Here is a 16,345-nt window from a genome sequence, read left to right as displayed (position 1 = left end):
TTTTTTTTGTAATGCAACTCTAAGTGAGACAGTTCCCTCACTTTCTCTATCTGTTAGCTTGTTGTTAGTGTGCAGAAATGCAAGATTTTTGTATGTTAATTTTACAATATGAAATTTTATCAAATGCATTGATAAGCCCTAGTAGTTTTGAGGTGCCATCTTAAGGATTTCTGTTTAAAGTATGTCATCTGCAATCAGATACTTTTATTCCTATTCTAAATTAGCCATATTTTATTTACATTTATTTTGGATAACTATGGCTAGAATTTCCAATACTATTCAGAATAAATGTTGAAAGAGTGTGCATTCTTGTCTTTTTCCTGTCCATAAAGGAGATGATTTCAGCTTTTAATCAGTGAGTGTCATGTTAGCTGAGTTCTTGTAATATATGATCTTATCTGTGTTGAGGTATGTTTCCTCATGCCCAATTTGAGGAGAAACTTACTCATAAATAGATACTGAATATTTCAAAACATTTTATGACTCTTTTGAAGTGAGCATATTATTTTTTTCTTCAATTTGTTAGTGTGGTGTATCATATTAATTAATTTGTGGGTAATGAATCGCTTTTGCATCCCTTGAATAAAATGGACTAATCATACTGTATAATCCTTTTACTGTATTTTTTTCATTGCTAACATTTTAGTGATGATTTTTACACCTATGCTTATCAGTAGTATTTAACCTGTAATTTTTTGAGGTATTTGTTCCAGTTTTAATAGTAGTGTGATACAGAAAGTTGGGGTAGGAAGCCTTCCTTCCTCTGCAAATTTTTGGAATTCTCTGAGAAGTATAGGTGATAGCTCTTCTCTAATTGTTTGTCAGAATTCACCTGTGAAGCTGTCTAGGCCTGGAATTTTGTTTCTTGGAAGATTTTGTTTAATAACTTATTCAAATTCATTAGTGATAATCTGTTCATATTTTCTCTTTCTCATTCCATCCTGGAGATTATGTCTTTTTAAGAAATTGTCCATTTCTTCTTGGGTTTCCATTTTATTGACATATAATTTGTTGTATCTTCTTATAATGTTTTGTATTTCTTTGATATAAACTGTAACTTCCATTTATTTATGAGCTTATTTATCTGTATTCTGGTTTTACTCATGAGTCTGGTTAAATTTTATCAATTTTATCTATCTTTCAATAGCCATTATTTAGTATGATTGAATGGTTCTATTTTTAATCTTTTTATTCGTGTATCTTATGATCTTTCAGCTGTCTTTCCTTCTACTAACAAGTTTCTTTCATATTTTGCTACATCATCTGTTTGTACGATTATGTTATAAGAGAGAGATATTTCTTATTTGAATAAGTGGGATTATTTTGCTATATTCATCCCTATTAATACTGCTTTTGCTATACCCCATGGACTTTGTTTTTGTTGTCATTTTCTTTATATATATTTCCTTTGATTTATACAGCAATCCATTGGTTGTTTAATATTGTATGATTTATAATCTAAATTTTAGTATTTTTCTTTTGTTTTTTCCTTTAGAAAATTTCTATTCTCCCAGAATCCATATGTTTCTTCACAAAACAAGGAGAAAAATAATAATATTCAAAATCAGAAGACACAAATTTCCTAAAATTATTTTTGAAAAATGAACAAAGCTGTGGGTATTACCCTCCATGACTTTAGAACATATTACAAAGCTACAGTATTCAAAACATCAAAATTTATCACTAAAAGACACACATAGATCAATGGAACAATATAAAAAGTCCAGAAATAAACCCACACACATATGGTCAATTAGTCCACAATGAAGGAGGCAAGAGTATACAATGGAAAATTGGCAATCCCTTCAACAAGTAGTTCTGGGAAAACAGGACAGTACATGTAAAAAGAAGATGTATGAGCATTTCCTTCCATAGAATACAAAAAAAATGGATTAATTTCCTTAATGTAAAACCTGAAACTATATAATTTCTGACCAAGAACATGAGGAGAACTGACTTTGAGATAAATCATAGCAATATTTATTTTTGATATGTCTCCTAATTAAAAAAAGGAAAATTAATAATAGTTTTAAGTTTACTAAGGAAAAATTAGATTTTCTACGTGATACAGGGATTCTAATTCTTGTATAAGTGTGAAGTGCAAAACCGGTTTCAGAGCAAAGGAAACCTTCTACAAGAAATATGACAACACATAGAATAGAAGGAAAAACTTCAGACAATGAGACCAAGATGGTGTTAATAGCCATAATATATATGTAGCATATTAGACCCAATATTTTAAAACACATGCCCCATCTTAAAAACACTTTAAGGGTCTTCATGTAAACTTTTCAAAAACAGACATGTGGATGATTTTCATGCACATAAAAAGAAACATAATTTTGCTATTCATAAGGGAATCATAAATCAAAACCAGAATGAAATATAATCTCACAGCAACCAAAATGGCTATTAGAAAAGTCTTCAAATGACAACCATCAAAGGATAAAATGGAGCCCAGGTACACTGTTGGTGGAAATAAAAATTGATGCATCCACTTATATAAAAGTATAAACAGTGCACAAATAACTAGAAATAGAAGCATTATATGTTGCAGCAATTCCAGTTTTTGGTATAAATCTGTAAAAACATGAAAACATTAACTTTAAAGGATATTTTACCCCCAATGTTCTTTACATCATCATTTATAATAGCCAAGGATAGATGCACAAATCAACTGCCCATCAAGAGATGATTGGCTGAAGTAGATGTGAGATATAGGTAACATAATAAATAGTCATTGCCATATCAAAAAATAAAATTCTTCAAATTGGAACAATGTGACTGGACCCAGAGAGTGTTGTATATATGAAAATAAATCATACAGACAAAAACACTTTAAGTTATAACTTACATGAGAAAATTAAAGATATAAGTGTAATAATCATAAAGAAACAGTAACATAATCACATATATATGTGTACTGTTCCAAGTAGTGGTTTCCTTTGGGGACAGACAAGAAGGATGGGGAAGACAGAAATATGCAAGCTACTAGTTATAAATTAGAGGAGCAACAGTGCTATATTTACAGCACAGAAACATTTTAATAATTTAAATGATTTTAAAGAAATTATAGGCATATATTTTAGTAAAATGTGCGTGTATGTGGGAAAAATATTGAAGAAAAGAACCCAGGAAAATAAAATATTTTGTAGTACTATGACATTAAGGGGGGTGATTTGTTCAATTTCTTTATTCTTCTTATAATGTCCTTATTATAATTTAAGCATTTAAATGAAAAAGTATATACTTTGAAAAAAGTGACATAAGTTTAAATTATTTCTGTCTCTCCCCTTAAATCTACAGTCAGTAAAACGTTCACATCTCAACAAAAATAACTACAACACAAAACAATACTCCAGAACGCATATGTACAGCTGACGTTTGGTGGGCTAAAACACATAAGGAGGCTCAACTGAGGGAAGAGAAGATTTGGTGCCTGCAACCAAGGACCACTGACTAGGGTATCTGAGCCTACAGGTTCAGAGAACCCAGTAGAAACAGGGTCTCAGTGGTTCACACAGCTTCAGCCTCAAACTGCACCAGTACTCATGGTCACAGGTAACTAGGAGGGAGCCACAATGGAGACAGGAATTCCATCCTTCAGACACTCAGACATTCATGACATTGTCCTAACTCCCAATTCATATTGGTGGAGACAAGTTACCTTGCAAAACTGGTCATGGGAAAGGCACTTGCCTGATTCCAATTACCCACCTGTCTTTGCATGTTTCCTCAATGTGTACACTGAGTCTCAAGGCATATCAGATAAAAGGAAGTGTTCACCATACCAGTGACAAGAGTGGCATTAACTACCGGAGAATTCTAAGAAGTGACAATGAAAGCACATCTTTTATCCAGACAGTAACGACTGGAAAGTGCCATTTTGAAATATTATCAGAGGTAGCTCAGGTAAGTAAAACCAAAAATTGTGCAATACTGCAAACTACCAGAAAACAAAAGCAAGGTCTTCAACTCCCAATCTGTTATTTAGTGTCATCAGAGCAGTAAATTACCAAGACCATGACCAATCACAGTAAAATTATAGGGCATGGTAACATACAGATACACAGACACAGACACCAAAACAGACACAGTCACACACGAGCACACACACGCACACACACACAATGTCAACCCTGCAGCAAACTTAAAGTCATGGTATATTGCCATATAATTTAGACTCCAAATAGGTGTCATACAGAATCTCAATACATAAAACAAAACTCAGATATAAGTTTAGTGAGCTTAGGAATAAATTAAATGCTGATAAGCAATACATTACCAAAGAGACTGAAACTATAAAATAACCAAACATAATTGGAGGACGAGATGAACTCAAAAACTGAGACGAAGAATGCAACAGAAAGCACTGGAAGCAGACTGCCTATGTGGAAGAGAATTTACCAAGCTGACCAATACAAAACTAGAAATGATAGAAGAGGGCAGAGATACAAGATATTAAAAAGTGAGGAAATTCTACAATAGCCATCAGACTTCTTCAGGAAATGCACTTTAGTGTGACATCCTGGAGGGAGAAGAAAGTTAGAATGTAGCTGATGGTTTATTTAAAGAAGTAATAGTTGATAACTTCCCAAACCTGTGTAAGGAACTGATATACAAGTCCGTGAGCCAACAAAACACCAATAACTTTAAGGCAAAGAGACATTCAAGATACGTCAGATGCAAATTGACAACTCAATGACAGAGGAAAATTTTAAACGCAGCCAAAAAATATTATAATAATCTACAAAGGAACCTCATTAGGCTTTCAGCAGATTTCTCAGCAGAAAACATTGGCCAAGGGTAAATAAAATGACATTTTCAAACTCCTGAAATAATAAACCTCTCACCCAAGAATACCCTACCTTGCACAGTTATCACTTAGATATAAAGTGAAAATAAAGTCTTTACCAGACAAAAAAAACCTGAATGAGATGAAAAAACAAAACTGAGACACCTTATACGGGGTGCAGAAAAGAGCTCTACTAAGAAAAATAAGAGAGCAAAAATATGCAAAACATTGAACAAAATGCTAAGTAGACACCATGAGAAATTTGCAACTGTTTCTTTGGGTATGTTTTTAAAAGCTTCTCTACTATATGTATTCAAGAAAGAAAAATAGAAAATCAGGGGCAATAAATATATATACATCAATCTGGTAACAACTTCACAAGAATAAATGAACTAATTTGAGACAGTAATATTAAAAGTTAAAGAGTAAAAATAAATCAATATTAAAGGAGCTGCTATCAGCGGAAAAAGGGCTAAATTATACATGAGATGTTTTATTTTTAATTGAAGTACAGTTGATGTAGTATATTGTGCAGTTTCAGATGTACAGTTAAGGGATACCAACCTCTTTGTGGATAATATTGCATTATAAATTATGACAATATTTTTAACATTAAATTATTCTAAGTTATTGTGTATAATTCCCTGATCTATACAGATTATCTTGTTGCTTCTCTCCTTTATGTATTCTATATTATATCCCTCAATATCATACCATAAAATTGCACTTCCCTTCCACTTTGGTAAAGATAAATGTTTTCCCATATATTTCAGTCTGCTTCAGTCTTGTCTATCTAATCTCTCTTTCTTTCTACCATATCTCTATCAATCATTCAATCAATCAATCAATCTGTCTATCTGTCTATCTATCTATCTATCTATCTATCTATCTATCTATCTTTCTATCTATCATCTATCTATATATCTATCTATCTCTCTATCATTTATTATCCTTCTATCTATCTATTTATCTGCCATCTATCAATAGATAGCTATAGATAGATTTACATAGATATCTGTTATTCTTTAGATTCCAAACATAAATTATATTATATAGTTTTGTCTTTGTATAAGTTACTTCACTAAGCACATTATTTACTAGGTCCTTTCATGACGTTGAAATAGCAATGTGTTATACTATTTCATGGCTGCATTTTATACCATTGCATATTTATAGAAATATCGTATCTTCTTAATTCCATAGTCTACTGTGGACTCTTGGATTGCTTCCCTGTCTTGCATATAATAAACAGTGCTGTTTTGAACATTGATTCTTCTCAATTTATGGTGTTTTCCCCAGATTTTTCTGAGGAGAGTTATTAATGTTTCATATGATATTTGTTTTTTAGGTTTAAAGAAATCTGACTATTGTTTTCCATAGAAGTTGTTCAAATTTACATTCCTACCAAGAGAATTCAAGAGAATTCTTACTTCCACATGGTCTCCAACACTTTCTATTTGTAGACTTTTAGATAATAGCCATTTGAGAAGTGTGAAGTGATACCTCTTTGTTGTTTTGTTTTGTAATTACCTAATAATTAGTAATGTTGAGCAATTTTATCACTTGCTTGTTGCTCATCTTTATGTTTTCATTGGAAAAATATTAGCTCAGTTACTCTGCCCTTGTTTTTGATTGGGTTTTTGCCTTTCACATTGAGTTGTGTAACCTAAATGTATGTTGCATCTATTTACCTACATCTATTAAACCCTGGTCATTTGCATTGTTTACCGATATGTTCTCCAATTACACAGGCAGCGTTTTCATTTCATTGATTGTGCCCTTAGCTGTGCAGAAGTTTTCAAGTTTGTTTAGGTCCCACTTGCTTATGTTTGCTTTTATTTCTTTTACCTATGGAGACTGATATAAGAAAATATTCCTATGATATATATCCAATAGGGTATCACCTATATTCCCTTCTAGCAGTTTTATAGTATCAGGTCTTATATTTAGGTCCTTAATACACTTGGAGTATATTTTTGTATATGATGTCAGGGAATGCTCTAATTTCACTGTTTTACATGTAGATGTCCAGCTTTCCCAACACCATCCATTGACGTGACATTTTATCCATTGTGTACTCTTGCCTCTTTTATCATAGATTCATTACTCATAGGTGTGTTGAATTATTTCTAGACTGTTTTTATTGATTATATCTCTGTGCCAATTCCATGCTGTTTTTATTCCTGTAGGTTTGTAGTATAGTAAGGTATCTGGGAGGGTAATATCTACAGATTTGTTGTTTTTCTCAAGATCATTTTGGCAATTTTTTAATGGTTTCATGTAAAACAGTTATTTTTTTCTACTTCTACGGAAAACACTATAGCTATCTAACAGGAATTTGCTTAAATCTGCAGGTTTCTTTGTGTAGTACGACTATGTTAACAATACAAACTCTTTCAATCCAAGGGCACAAGACATATTTCCATTTCTTTGAATAATTTTTAATTTCTTTGTCAATGTTTTATAATTTTCAGTGTGTAGACCTTTCCCATATGTGGTTACATTTATTCCAAGATATTCGAGGGGATGGATTTTAAATAGTATTGCTTTCAACGTCCATTTTAGGGTATCTCATGATTAATGTGTAGAAATGCAAGAGACTTCTTTACATTAATCTTGTACCCTGCTCCTTTGTTGAAATTATTTATTATTCATAATAGGCAGTGTGGATCCATTAGGACTCTCTATGCAGATTGTTATGTCATCAGTACTGGCGACAGTTTTGCCTCTTTCTTTCCATTTTGCATTTCTTTTACTTCCTTTTCTTTTCCTCTTCCTTTATTGTTTTACTGTGGAACAGAAATGGTGAGAGTAGGAGCCCTTATATTTTACCCTAATTTACCCAGAAGGCTTTCAGCTTTTCCCCCTGAGAATTATAAATTGTTTTAAATGGCCTTTATTATGCTGGGAGATGTTCCCATTATACTCACATCCATGAGAGTTCTGATCATGAATGTATGTTGAATTTTGTCAAATGCTTTTTCTGTGTGTATTGACATGGTCCTGTGAATTTTGTCCTTCTTTTGTTAGATATGTGTCATGCTGATTGACCTGTGTATGTTGAACCATCCTTGTGATTCTGGAAGGAATCCAACTGATCATCGTGTATAATCCTTTCTATGTATTGCTGGATTAATTTGTTGATGTTCTTTTGAGGATTTTTGAATGTATATTCATCAAGGATATTGGATTTTCATTTTTTTTTTGGTAGTGCCTTTGGTTTTGTTATCAGGGTAATGGTGGCCTTATAGAATAAATCTGGGAATTTTCCTTCCTCCTGCATTTTTTGAAAGAGTTGGTGGGAAAGAGGTTTCAGTGAAGGCACCCAGGCATTTTGTTCAAGGGGTGTTTTTAAAATTAAAGATTTTATTTAACTTATACTGATTCTGCTTTTCAAGTTTTCTTTTTTGTCTTTATAAAGTGTTTGTAGGCTACACGTTTCTAGAAATGTATCCATTTCTTTAAGGTCGTCCAGTTTTTTGTCACATAACTTCTCACAGTGCTTTCATAATCTTTTTTTGTATTTCTGTAATATCAAATGTTATTTCTACTCTTTCATTTCTTATTTTGTTTGGGTCCATTCTGTGTATTTCTTGATAAGCCTGGCTAAATGCTTACCAGGTTGTTAATATTTTGAAGAAAAAAACTCTTGATTTTAGGACATTTAATTTATTGTTTGATTTTTATTTCATTTATTTTCAAAGTACTCATTAAAGAATTCTTATTCTAATGCCTTTGGGTTTTGCTTGTTTTTATATCAAGTAATTTTGGGTGTTATGCTTGGTCCTTTGTGTCAGGTTTTTCTTGTTCCTTGTAAAAGGCCTTAATTGTTCTAAACTTACTTGATAGATTTGTCTTTGCTGCATCCCATACATTTTATGAAGCTGTGTTTTCATTGTAATTTGTCTCTAGGTATGATTTTATTACCCCTTTGATTTCATAATTGACGTTGTTTTATTTTTTTAAAGGGTGTGGTTTAATCTCATGTTTGTGCTTTTCCTGTTCTTCTTTCTAGAGTTGATGCATTTTTTCATAATTATGAGTATGAAAAAATACTTGCTGTAATCTATATTTGCTTAAAGTTCCTGAGGCACTTTTCATGACATAATTTGTGGTTAATTCCTTAGATAACATCCTGTGCACACTTGAAAAGTTTATGTGTTCTGATTTTCTGATGCTATGACCAATAAACCAGTTAGGTTCAAATGATCTAATATACTATTAAGACCTCTGTTTCCTTACAGATATTCTTTCTGGTTGAACTGGCCTTCAGAATAAAGAGGTGTTAAATTCATCTACTATTATTGTTTTATAATCAGTTAATTCCTTCATGTCTACTAATATGTCTTTATATAATTTGGATCTGTGGTGTTGGGTCCATATATAATTTAATGAGTGTAATACCCTATTTTAATATTGATCTCTTTTTCATTATATAATCTCATATTTATCTTTCGTTGTGGCCCTTATTTTGAAACGTATTTTGTATGAGTTTATCATTGCAATATGCACTTTCTTGTAATTTCCATGAAATATCTCTTCCATCTATTTCCAGGCTGTGTTTATCTTCCACCATAAAGTGAAACTTTTTGGGGGCAGAGGCCAAGATGGTGGATTAGAAGGATGCTCGTTACTCACCATTTCCCACAAATGCACCAAGACTCACACACACAGACCTACTCAGCTAAGCAGAGAACATGCAGAACTCTGCCAGAACATTGTCCTCTTCACTATGTAAACATGTGGAAAAGCTGGTAGGAGAAAAGGAAGAAAGAAAGAAGAAAAGGCAAAACAGAGGGGGTCAGGTCCCCCAGGGAGGGAGCTGCAAAGAAGGGCTGGTGCTCATTCACTGGGTCTCCCCTCTCCAACTGAGAATTCGGAAGGATGGAGGGTGAGCCTCCAAGGCTTGGGTCTGTACAGAGTATAAGTAGGCTGACAGAACTAAGTTAAACAAGCAGAGACACCCAGATCAAAATGCAGCCCGGAAGCTGCGGGCAGGGCCATGCTGCACATGCTGGGTGGTAGATGGGAATGGCTGCACTGTGGCAGCCAGGGGAAATGGAGGGGGCTGTGTGCCATGGCTGTGGGTGCACAGGGCAGAAAAATCTGGGCCCTCCATAAAACAATAGGGCAGATGTGCCCTGTGTGGGGAAGGGTGCATAACCATGTCTGAAAACCCACAAAAGTTTCTAGGTGAAGATAACTGGGGATCAGATACAGCCACCATACCCTCTGGTACTTTGCACCCAGGCAGCAGTGGGGGAAAAATCTGCATGCACCTCTGAGGACATAGCAACCTTAAGGGCCAGACGGAGACTTCTTTACAGCCTGAGGCAGATAGGACACTTCTGTCCTGGTTCCTCAGAAAACTTGATTCACCAAGACAAACAAGGAGCTGGGATTTGGGCCAGACCAGGGACAGGGCTGTTCCTCTGTCTTCCTGGAGCCAACTTCTGGTGTGCAAACCCGAGGCAGACAGTACAGTGACACAGAGCAGCGAAGTGACCAGCACCCTGAGGGGGAGTGTGGCCCCTCACTTTTTGGGCTGGACCGCAGCCCCTGAACATGGTGCCAGGAGATGGTGTGATGCCCACTTCTGCCTGGTCAGTCTGGAACAGCTGACTGCAGCATCCGGCAGGAGAGTGACAAACAAGCCCAAGTCAAAGAGAGCTGCTCCAGATGCAATGTTGGGGGTAAGAGCGATCAGCTTGCCGACAGACACTGGTAGCAGCAGAGTGAGGGCTCCAATGGAGGGCCTCTGATAAAATGAAGATGAGATTCCAAAACAGGATGAATACAGAAAGATTTCACATTAAATATACACAGTCACCAGGAGGACACGGACCACCCCAAAGTTTTAATCTGTTTTTAACTGTTCCATTTTTTATTAACCTCTTAATTTTTACTTCTAAGGCAATTATATACACACCCATTTTAATCCCTTTGAAATTTTTAAAAAATAATTTTATTATTATTGTTTTTCAAAACTATGCTTCAACTTGATCTTCTATTATGAATTATAGAATGTCTTCAAACTTTTGTTTATCCCTTCTTTAAAATTCTCTGTCTCTCTCTCTCTTTTTTTTTCTAAGTTGTATTACCACATAGACATTAGGTAGACAAACTCCTTTAAGACCACATTAGATAACTGATACTCCATACACCACAGTGCCAGAGAGGTAGGAGCAAGATGAACAAGCAGAGAAACCATTCCCAATTAAAAGAACAAAAGAAATTCCCTGAAAGAATGATCAGTGAAATAGACATCGATATCCTACTAGATCAGGAGTTCAGAAGAGGAGTGATCAAATGACTGAAGGAAATAAAGTATTTAGAGATACAAAATATGTCAAAAATGAAATGGAAGCTATAAAGAAGAAATGAGTAGAATATGTAAACTCATTGACTGAGATGAGGATTGATCTAAAGGTGTTGCAATGTTGACTAGATAATGCAGAGGAAAGAATTAGTGACTTAGAGGACAGGACAATTGACAGCACCCAATTAGAAGAGCTACAAGAGAAACAATGAGAAAAAAATGAAAAACGCATAAGGAATATATGGGATAATAGAAAGCATGCCAATCTTGGCATGATACAAGTTCCAGAATGGGGGAAATATTAAAGGGTATTGCTAAGGTGTTCATAGAAATAATGACCGAGAACTTCCCAAATTTAAATAAGGAATCAGAAATCCAAGTATAGGAAGCTCAGAGTGTCCCAAAAAGGAAGAACCCAAATACACCCACACCAAGACATATAATTAAGTTGGCCATAGAAAAGGATAAAGGAATGATCCTAAAGGCAGTAAGAGAATAGCAAAGAGTGAGTTACAAGGGAATCCCCATAAGGCTCCCAGCTGATTTCACTACAGAAATACTACAGGCCAGAAGGTACTGGCAAGATATATTCATAGTCCTGAATGAAAAAAATGATATATTGTAGGCTACTTTAACCAGCAATGGTATCCTTTCTGGTAGAAGGAGATATAAAGATTTCACAGACAAGAAAAAGCTACAAGATTTTAGTAATACTAGACCCATGCTAAAAGAAATATTGAAAGGTATACTCTAAAATCAAAAGAAGTAGGATACTGCAGGAATGTTAAACACACAGCTGGAAAGGTGATAACTCATTAATCATAACTAAATTAAACATAAAATTTTTAGAAAAGACATATAAATAATTGAGAGTGGGAGAGAGAGGCAGGAAAATAGAGAATTTTTTTGTCTTTCTTTTAAAATTTTTCTTTCTCAGTAGAATGGGTTTGAGATCTTGTTACTATCAGTTTAATAAAAGCAGTTATAATAATGGTATAAAAGACTTCTATAAAAGGGTAACAAAAAGACAAAAACATATCAGGGAGTCAGTGAAACTAAATAAAATTCATGATAATTCAAAGGAAAATGACCAAACCATAAAAGGAAGATGAAACGAACAAAGAGGAAATATCAAATCAACTGCAAAGATAAGGTCAAAATGGCAATAAATAAAAACATATCATCGATTATTGTAAATTTAATGGACTAAATGCTCCAGTCAAATGTCATTGAGTGGCAGGCTGCATAATAAAGCAAGAACCTTCAATATGCTGCATACAAGAAACCCACTACAGGGAGAAGTATACATATAGATTGAGAGTGAAAGGATGGAAAAGGGTATTCCATACAAATGGAAAAGCCAAAAAAGCAGGTGTTGCAGTACTGATTTCTGACAAAAGAGTCTTTAAAACATAGGCCATAAAGAAAGATAAAGAAGGACATTTTATAATGATTGAAGGAGTGATACAAGATGAGGATAGCACACCCGTTAATACATATGCACCAAATAGAAGAGCACCTAAGTACATAAAATAATTACTAACAGATGTAAAGGGGGATTGTGATGGGAATCTAATTATAGTTGGAATTTACAACACTGAATTAACATCACTGGACCTATCACTGAGACAGAAAATGAATAAGGCAACAGAGAAGTTAAAAAATACAATAGAAATATTACACTTTGTGGATATTTTCAGAGCATTGCCCCCCGACAAATTAGTATATACAATCTTTTCAAGTACACATGGGACATATTCCAGGATTCATGATGTACTTGGGCACAAAAGAATCCTCAGCAATTTTAAGAAGATAGAAATTACCTCAAGCATCTTTTCTGAACACAATGCCATGAAGCTAGAAATCAACAACAGAGAAACAAATGAGAACAAACGGAAAACATGGGGAGTTAACAATATGTTACTAAAAAACGAATGAGTCAAAGAAGAAATCAAAGCTGAAATGAAAAAGAACCTTGAGACAAAAGAAAAGGAAAGCAATACCACACAAAATTTATGGGACACAGCAGAAGCAGTGCTGAGAGGGGAGTTTATAGCCATACAGTCCTTCCTCTAAAAAGAAGAACAATCACAAATTAACAATTTAACCCACCAGCAGAATGAACTAGAAAAAGAAGAACAAGAAACCCCAAAGGGCAGCAGAAGGAAGGAAATCATAAATATTAGGGAGGAAATAAACAAAATAGAGATTCGAAAAATAATTGGAAAAAAATCAACCATTCCAAAAGCTGGTTTTTTGAAAAAGTAAGTAAAAGCAACAATCCTCTGTCCAAACTCAAATAGAAGAAAAGAGAGGGAGCACAAATTATCAAAATAAGATAGAATGGAGAAATTACAACAAATAAAATACAAATACAGTATGTCATACGAGAACATTATGAAAAGTTTATGGAAACAAACTGGATAACCTAGAGGAGATGGAAAGTTTTCTGGAAACATACTGTCCACCAAGACTGATTCAAGACATAACTGATCCCTTGAAAATGCAGAGAACTAGAAATTAAATCAAAATAGCAATATAAAGCCTCCCTAAAAATAACAGTCCAGGACCGGATGGCTTCACCGAGGAATTCTACCAAATATAGAAAGAAGAACTCATACCAGTTTTTCCCAAACTCTTCCAGAATAATGAAAAAGAAGGAGTACACCCAAAGTCATTCTGTGAAGCCACAATCACCCTGATACCACAACAAGGCAAAGACCCTACCAAACAAGAGAATTATAGGTCAATATCACTGATGAACACAGACACAAAAATCCTCACCAAAATAGTAGCAAGCAGAATCCAACAACACAGAAAAAAGATTATACATCATGACCAAGTTGGGATCATGCCAGGGACACAGGGGTGGTTCAACATATGCAAATTAATCAATGAACACAGCGCATCAACAAAAGAAAGTAGCAAATCCACATGATCATCTCAATAGATGCAGGAAAATCATTTGATAGGATTCAACACACACTTATGATAAAAACTCTCACCAAAGTGGGCATAGAGGCAACATAACTCAGCATCATGAAAGCTATAGATAACAAACCTACAGCTAGTAGAGTACTCAATGATGAGAAAGTTAAAAACTTCCCACTAAAATCTGGGACAAGGATGCACAGTAACACCACTCCAACTCAATATAAACTTGGAAGACCTAGCCACAGCAATCAAACTAGAGAGAGAAGTAAAAGGGATGCAAATTGGAAGGGAAGTGGTAAAATTATAACTATATGCAGATAATATGTTATTATATATAGAAAACCCTGCAAGATCCAGACAAAAATTACTACAACTGATGGAATAATTCAGCAAGGTAGCAGGTTACAAGATTAAGTTTAAAAAATCAGTGATATTTCTTTATGCTAATGATTCAGATAATACTATAGAGCTACAGTCAACATGACAGCACTGTATTGGTAGGAAAACAGACATATAGGCCAATGGAATAGAACAGAGAGTCCAGAAATAAACCCACAAAATTTTGGTCAATTAATCTTTGACAAAGGAGGCAAGAAAATACAATGGAAAGGAGACAGACTCTTCAGCAAATGATGTTGGGAAAACTGGACAGCAGTATGTAAATCAATGAAGCTAGAACACTCTCAATGAAGCTAGAACACCATACACAAAAATCTCAGAATGGATCAAAGACTTAAACATAAGACTAAATAAATAAACTTCCTAGAGGGAAATATAGGCAAAACACTATCTGATATAAGTCTCGAAAATTTTCTCATAGAAAAAATAAAAGCAAGAATAATCAAATGAGACCTAATGAAACTTACAAGCTTCTGCACAGTAATGAAACCAGAAGTAAAACAAAAACACAACCTACGGAATGGGAAATAAAATTTGCATATGAAACCAACAAAGGCTTGATCTTTAGAGTATATATGCAGCTCATCCAACTGAATAAGAAAAAATAAAAAAAACAATCAAAATGGGCAGAAAGCCTAAACAAGCAATTCTCCAAGGAAGACATACAAATAATCAAAAGGCACATCAAAAAATGCTCAATATCACTGATTATCAGAGAAATGAAAATCAAAACTACAGTGAGGTATCACCTCACACCAACAACTACAAGAACAACATTAAAAACGACAGAATCCTCTTAGCAAATTAGGATTCAGGAAATATATGTCAACATAACTAAAGTCATTAATTACAGACCCACAGACAACATAACATGCAAAAGTGAAATACTGGAAGCCAAATTAAGGAATAAGATAAGGATGCCCATTCTCACCATTTGTATTAAACATAGTACGTGAAGACCTAGCAACAGAATTCGGACAAGAAAAAAAGTTATTCATGTTGGATTCAATGTCGTAAGTCTGTTATTATTTTAGATGACATGATAATCTATATAGAGAACCCTAAAGATTCTCCACACCAAAACAACTAAAACTAATAAAGACATTTAGCAAAGTAGCATGATTCATGATTAATATACAATAACTGTCACATTTCTTTACACTAAGAATGAAATATTCCATAATTTTAAAAAATCCATATGAAATCAGATCAAAAAATGATAAACCTATGAAAAAACCAAGATAATAAAATCAATAGGACACTGATAAAGAAATTTGAAGATGATGCAAAGAAATGTAAAAAAATCTCATGGTCTTAGTTTAAAGGAATTTATATTGTTAAAATATTCATACTACAAAAGATGTCTACATATATAGAGATTCAGATTGAACTACATGATATTTTCCACAGAACTAAAAACAGTCCTATGATTTGTATGGAACTGCAAAAGAACCAGAACTGCAAAAGTAACAATGAGGGAAAAGAACAAAGTTGGAGGCATAGCCCATAACCCTCCCAGATCTCAGACTATATTACAAAAATACAGTAATCAAAAGAGCACAATGCTGGAAAACAAAGAAATATCTATATCACTGGAATGGAACACAGAGACAGAAATAAAAATCACACCTATGGTCAACTAAACTATGACAAAGGAAACAAAATTATACAATGCCTAAAAGACAGTCATCATCAAGTGATGTTAAGAAAGCTAGACAGCTACATGTAAATCAATGAAATTAGAACACTCCCAGAAGAGGCAAGATGGCGGAGTAGAAGGACGCTCGTAAGTCACAATCTCCCACAAATACAGCAATACCCACATCTACAGACCCACTCAGCCAACCAGAGTGCCTGCGGAAATCTGACAGAACATAGCCCTCTTCAAAAGATATAGA

The sequence above is a fragment of the Vicugna pacos genome, unplaced genomic scaffold, assembly GCF_048564905.1.
Source record: "Vicugna pacos unplaced genomic scaffold, VicPac4 scaffold_19, whole genome shotgun sequence".
NCBI lineage: Eukaryota > Metazoa > Chordata > Mammalia > Artiodactyla > Camelidae > Vicugna > Vicugna pacos.
Note: the sequence above shows the minus strand (reverse complement) of the source record.